Raw genomic sequence first — 7,492 nt, forward strand, 5'->3', positions numbered from 1 at the left:
CTGCCCAGCAGCCTAACCCGTTACAGGTGAGGTCCGATTTTGCAGTGCGTTTGATTGTCCTCCTCACACCCCAGCCCTTGTGGGCAAGGGCAGGGCCATCAGAGAAGGGGACAGGACTGTCCCCAGAGGCTCTCCTCTCTGGGGATCTCAACCTATGCCTGAAGGGCCTGGCCTGAGCTCAAAAAGTCAAATTAGGAAACATGGCTGAAACATATTAAGTACACCTGGTACATTGCCCTTATATACTAGGCAACTGATATGTGTGCATTATTTGGAGAGGCCTGGCAGCTGGTGGCTGGCATGGATTCCACGAAGTCCTTAGCACAGCCAAGAGATCCAGCTTGGAGGGTGCATTACCCATGGTCTCTACATCAAGACTGCTGCTGGTGGCAACAAGAAGTGCCAGGTGGTCACTTGAAACAACTTCATTTCACATGCACTGGTGCGGGGGCCCAGCTGTGAGGCTCTGGGCAGGGGAGCAGATCCCTTATAGCAAGGAGCTGCTGGTAAGGATTAGAGGTATTAGAGTACGTCTGTTGTTTTTGCCACCTACCCTCCTCTTGTCAACAATCCCCTAAAGCAGTGTCAAGTTTTCCTCCTGGAGAACATCCTCTCTCCCACTTCAGTCAAGCTCCAGGGCCAGAACCTGTGGCTTGGTCCTGGCCAATCAGTGCCTGGAGGCACCCCTGCCCCCACACCACACTAATTGGTCCAGAATTGGCACCTGACCCAAGGCACCCAAAGTGACCCAAGGCACCCAAAGTGAGCCTTGGGGGTTTTGATCGAGTTGCTGGGAAGGGAAGAAATATTTGGTTTTGTCCCTTGGAGATTTAAACTTAAGAGGCAAAGAGGCTTGAGGCTGCTGGCCACTCAGGGAGGAGCAGAGCTGAGCCAAGAGGCAGGGGAATCCCAAGTTCTGATGACATTGCTTGAGTCCCTGAGTTCAATCTCTGGACTTCTCCATTATACAAGCCAGTAAATTTTCTCCTAGCTTAGGCTGATTTCAGGTTGGTTTTTCTGTCATCTGTAACTGAGAGTCCCAGCGAGTAAACAGGAAGAATGCAGGGCTGCAGCCTCCACTCTTCAAGGCCAACCAGGCTTCCACGAACAAGGACAGCTTGAGGAAGGCGAAGCACAGAGGTGGGGGGAACCCCTTTTCTAGTCTAGTGTGGTTTCCAGATTGGGAGGGACAGAGAGGTGAGTCAGCCTCAGAAGAGTCTGTAATGCTTATGGTCCATCTCTCAACAGGACTGCAGAGCTCTGCCGGAATCATCCCCAGCTGGGTGGGGGGATGGTCCAGGCTTCTGAACTGCCCACTGTGCATCCTCTACCTGGAGAACTCCCTTTCCAGCCCATAGTGATCGTTAGTCCTCTGACCCCAGTGTTCCCATTTGTGCCTCACAGCCAAACACTCATTGTACTGACTTGTTTGCTCTGGGAATCTCCTGGATAAGGGGTGAGGCCCCCATCTTTGCGCAGCCTGGAGCCTCGCAACTGTTTTTCTGCCCCAAGGCGTGCTCCATCTTGTTGGGCGAATTGCTGGGTTAAGCAATGCTAAAAGGATTTTCTTTCTGCAGGATTCACTGGTACTGAGTCTCCAAGAGAAAGGTTTAGCATGCATCATGTCTAAATTTATTTGACCTGAATTTTTTTTTTTTACGGAGAGCCTATTAACATATTGAAGGACATTTGTGTCCAGAAAAAGCTGATCTTGCACAACAAGGACCCTCACCAGGGCTCAGGGAATATTTGCTGAACTAAACAGATGGTGGGAAAGGATTCTTTAGGAACTGGTTCCACAATCTGGCTCCTGGAACACTGTGTGGGCCTCATCCTCTGGCACATGCTGGCAATCTGGGGCCCTGTGCTCACAGCAGTGCCCCTTGTCTGCACAGTGCAGAAGGGAGTGTGCCCTTGGCCAAGAAGGTCAATGGCATAAGTAGGTGAGGGGACAGCAAATGGTGGAAACTAATACAAACCTTTCTGGAAAGCATTTTGATCCTATATTTCAAGATCCAAAAAATGTGCACACATTTTTTTTTTTTTTTTTTGGTGACTGGCCAGTATGGGGATCCCAACCCTTGACCTTGGTGTTATAACACCGCACTCAGGTAACCAACTGAGATAACCCGACAGCTCTACACACATACTTTTGACCTAGAAATTCCACTATCAGGAAACCATAACAGGGAGAAAATCAGATCTGCTGAGGAAGGTACTAAAGTTGAAGATGTTCATAACTGTGTTATTTATGAGAGTGCACAATTAGAGACAAGCCAGATGCTCAACAGTCAGGAAATAGGCAAGTAACTTCCAGTATAAATGTTCAGTGGATATAACAATGTTTACAAAGAACTTTGAATATTGTTTTAAATATGTAAAAGCATTCCAGGCCCATTGTATGACCTTCACACTAGACAAAAGTACTATGTGAGGAATAAAGTGAGACCCTCCCTCAACCCCTTGCCCAGTTCAGTAACCCTCTCTAGAAGTAGCACTGTTAACTGTTAATGTGAGGCACCTGCCCTTCCTTCCAGAACTACAGATACTTTTGAGTAATGTGGGGAAAAGCTTATTTTAAAACATCAAGAGTGAGCTGGCCAGATAGCTCTGTTGGTTAGAGTGGTGTCGGTAACATAAGGGTCTAAGGACTCAGATCCCCATACCAGCCAGCAGCCAGAAAAAAAATGTCAAGAGGGAAAAAAGTTACATAATTGTGTCTATGATATAATCTCATTATAAAAAGGAAATCCACCAAAATGTCACCTCTGTGTGGTGGGCTTATAACTTTTTTTCCTTTAAAAAGTTCTATTCTAAATCTTCCACAGTGAGCATAGAAACCATATTAGTCCATTTTTGTGTTGCTATAATAGAATATCAGACTGGGTAACTTTTAAAGAAAAAAAGTCTATTTGGCTTATGATTCTGGGCCAGCTGCATGTGGCATGAGCCTCAGGCTGCTTCTACTCATGGTGGAAACACTGCAGGGCAGCCAGCAGGTGCAAGCAGATCACAAGGTGAGAGAAAGCAAGGGGCGACAGGGAGATGCCGGGCTCCTTTAAACAATCAGCTCTTGTGGGATTTCTTAGAGCAAGAACTCGCTCACTACCCATCCCCACATCATCTATTCATGTGAGAACTGCTCCAATAACCCAAACACCTTCCACTAGGCTCTACCTCCCAACCCTGCCACATTGGGGATCAGATTTCAACATGACCTTTGAGGGGACAAACATATCCAAACTACATCATAAACTTTATCAGATAAAGAATTTAACAATAAATAATTGAGAGAGAAAGAGGGCTGGCCAGTTAGCTCAGTTGGTTAGAGCAGAGTGTGGTAACACCAAGGTCAAGTGTTCAGATCTCAGTACCAGCCAGGCACCAAAAGAAAAAAAAAAAAGGCAAGGCGGCAATCTGCAAACTCATTAGGTCTCTTTCAGTAGCAAGAGATAGAAATGCAACTCAAACTGGTTTGGGAAAAAAAGAGAATTTGTTGTGACCAGGATGTCTTCAGGATGACGTGATGCACAGCTTCAGGTACAGCAGGATCCATGTTATCAGGAACTTGTCTCCTTCCCTCTGTCAGCTCTATTTGGCATTGGTTTTGTCCTCTGGCAGTTTCAACAGCTACTGTTAAACACGGTGACTACTGTTCACAGCTTCTTCACAGAAGCCTAGCTTGTTGGTTGGGGTGGGAGGGCTGAAAAGTTAATATGTTAACAGGACAGTTGTTAGTTTTCTAATGAAATTCTAGAGAAAGCAGTGAGACAGTCACTGTGAGACCTGTGAAAAGCCAGTCAACCCGTCTTCCCTCACCCTTGGTTCAGGTGGGTTTGCGCTGTGCTCTGCAGTCCAGCTCACAGGGCCCTGAGGCCTCGCCATCTCAGAAGGGGAACCAGTCTCTTTCCCCATGGTTCCAGCCTAAGTCCTGGGGAAGTCTCTCATTGGCCAGATCTGGTCATGTGACACCATCCCCAAGTCAGCCCCAGAGCCCCTTGGACAGAAGGTGAGAGGGGGTAGGAGATTTTCCCTTGCGAAAACTCAATGTTCTGAATAGGAGGGAGGCTGGGCTGGAGAGATTAGTTGATGTCTTCCACATCCAGCCAGTGGGGTACAATTGCACCCAGTGGTAGTGGGACCACATATCAGTTCTCTCCCTTGATGTCTCCCACTGAGTAATTCTTCTTTCACTTCCCCTCACAGCTATTCCATCCCAGGACCAGGCAGGGTGCTGGAGTCTCACGCCTGAGAGAAGGACACAGCTTGGGGAGGGAAGACATTGCTCAGCTCTAGCTTCAGAGTAGACTCTTTTCACCAATAGAGAGATGACTGGCTGGAAACCAAGCTCTCAAGAGCAGAAAAGGGCTAATGTTGTGTTTCTACATATCATGGACCAAAGTTTAGAAACATGACCGCAGGGAGCCAGAGTGGAGAGGACAATAAGAGGTTCCCAGGGACCTGTTGACCACATGGAGAGGAGATAAGTCCCACCTTCAAGGCTGAGTGCGCCAGTGGGGAGAGAGACTATTTTCATTTATTTATTTTGGCAGCTGGTCGGTTTGGGGATCCAAACCCTTGACCTTGGTGTTATAACACTGAGCTCTGACCAATTGAGCTAACTGGCCAACCTTTTTGGGGGGTGGAGAGTGGTGGCTGGCTGGTACAGGGATCCGAACACAAAGACAATTCAGACATGAGTGACTTCATGTGCTGACAGCCAATGCCACACAATGCCCCAAGGACCAGGCACATCCCTCAGTGGACACCAGCATGGGATGCCTGTGCCTCAGACGGCCAAGCCACCTGGTCTCTGAGGAACAACACGCTCATCCCTCCTCTCCGGGTCCCTTCCAAGCAGGGTAGGTATGCTGCTATCTGAGGAGCATGGCTGCATGAGTCCTTGTCACACAGTGAGCAGGTCTCCAGGTTCCCCTCCACTTTTCCAGGGCTTTCAAGGCCACTTGAAAGAATGTAGCCACCTGCTCGCTGGGTCAAAGCAGTGCATAGAAGGGACCAGAACGACATCATGGCCAAGGACTTCTAAGGAAACAGGTGGTGCCAGAGGAAGGCACATCCCCCACAGTTCTCACCCCCAGCCCTGTCCTGAAGACACATATCCTTGGAAGCAGAACAAGCCCAGATCTTGAAGCTTCTTGAGGGAGGCCTCAGGCAAGAAATTCCACCTACAGGCCTTCGGCTCCTGTCTCTGGAATGGAGCTCACAGCAACCCTGGTCCTCTCCAGGTGAGGACAGACACGGAAGGCCATCCCAAGCCCTCTCTGTCAGCTGTTCATCAAGATCAGCAATTGCAGGTTTTAGGGACTTTGGCAATGCTTCTACATGCAGGACAGGAGTGAACATCAGGGCTCCTAGCAGTGGCACAGGATGACAGGGACAGGTTTAACTCCAACTGCTTATGGGGGCAGGATGATCCCTTGGCAAGGGACTCTGAGATCCACTGGGAGAGCTGAGGGAGCCTGTGGAGGAACTGGGAGGGAATGAGGGGGGGACTGTGTGGTGGGACTAAGGGGTGTCAGTCACCTCGGGCTGCTATAACAAAATACCTTAAACTGGTGGCTTAGTAACAACAAACATTTATTTCTTACAGTTCTGGAGGCTGGAAAGTCCAAGATCAAGCCGCCAGCTGACTCAGTGTCTGGCGAAGTCTTCCTTGTTCCTAGATGGGGCCTTCTCTCTATGTCTTCACATGGTGGAAGGAGTGAAAGCACTCCCTGCGGTCTCTTTTATAAGGGCATTAATCCCAGTCATGAGGGGTCTGCCCACAACCTCCTAACATCATCACACTGGGGATTAGGTTTCAACATTTAAATTGTGGGGGGACACATTCAGACCACAGCAGAGGGGGTCAGAGAGACTGAGGGGAAACTGGGGAGACTGAAGGGGGAATGTTGGGGGACTCAGGGGGGTTGAGGGAGGAATGCCGAGGGGCCTACCAAAATCACAAACAGTGACTTAACTTTTACATGGTTAGTCTCTTGCTACACAATGACATGTTTGAGATGTGGCACTCCCGGTGGCTACTTGCCTCCCCAGGAGGAGGCCAAGAAGGTACCTGTGGGCAGATGCAAGGTTTTCCTTAGAAACTGATTGTGCATCTCCTCCAAAAATATTACTTAATCTACAACTGAGGTTCTAGAATTCGGTGCCATAACATCATTTGTAGTCTAGAGATGTTTGGGGATCACTATGGTTGTAAAATCATTTCAATATCATAAAATGTCTACTTTTAAGGAAGTCTACTTTAATATCTTGGAATCCTCCAAGAAAAACTGGTTATAACCTTAGCCTGATTTTACCACATGAATTGTAGATTGTTGCTGAACATAAGCCAATTAAAACTTGATAGATATCTCCCAGAAGAGATGACTTGGATTCTAATCCTTTTTTGGCAGCTGGCCGGTACAGTGATCAAACCCTGGACCTTATCAGCACCATGCTCCAACCAACTGAGCTGACCAGCTAGCCCAGATTCTAATCCTGATCAAGGACTGGACTCAATGTAAAAAATATGCATGGTCAACAATGTACCATAAAAGAAATTACCACTATCAACCTCTATGATAACAAAATCAATAAAATGAAAAATTTTTTTGTTTGTTTGTTTTTAAAAGATGACTGGTAAGGGGATCTTAACCCTTGAACTGGTGCTGTTAGCACCACACTCTCCAAAGTGAGCTAAGCAGCTATCCCTATATAGGGATCTGAACCTGTGGCCTTGGTATTATCAGCACCACACTCTCCCAAGTGAGCCACAGGCCGGCCCCTAATAAAATGAAATTTGAATTTCCAAAAATAGGTAGATCAATCATCTACAAATTGATTATATAGGGGTGCCCTGTGCATCATAAAATATTCACATAGCATATTGTATATCTCTAATGCACATAACTTAGCCCAAATGAAAGTAATAATTACAATACATATTAAACATTCAAGTGACAATAATTTTACTAATCCTCTTATAATTGGGAAAAGCTATTTGGGGGATAATTTGAATAAACATCACTTAAAAAGCCATGCTAAGGGGCCGGCCCGGTGGTGCACTGCTACAGTGCGCCGCTTGGGAGCGCGGCGGCGCTCCCGCCCGAGGGTTCGGATCCCACATACAGACCGGCCGCTCACTGGTTGAGCGAGGTGCGGGCGCAACACCGAGGGTTGCGATCCCGTTGCCGGTCCTGGTCTGGTACGGGCGCGACACTGAAGGTTGCGATCCGTTGCCGGTCACGAAAAAAGACAAAAAGGAAAAAAAAAAAAAGCCATGCTAAGAAATTTGAGTAGATACCTTTTCCTTTGAATATATTTCTTTTAATGAGCACAAGAATTTAAAAGTATTTCATCGAACCAAGAGCTGCCTCAGAGTTCAGAAGTGGGTCTCAATACCTGTTTGTTGCTACTGCTGCCAGTGATGGTGATGTGTGTGTTTCTAATCCTCTGAGAGGCATTTTTTTTTTTTTGGTGGCTGGCCATA

Source organism: Galeopterus variegatus, unplaced genomic scaffold (assembly GCF_000696425.1).
Source record: "Galeopterus variegatus unplaced genomic scaffold, G_variegatus-3.0.2 Scaffold3477, whole genome shotgun sequence".
NCBI lineage: Eukaryota > Metazoa > Chordata > Mammalia > Dermoptera > Cynocephalidae > Galeopterus > Galeopterus variegatus.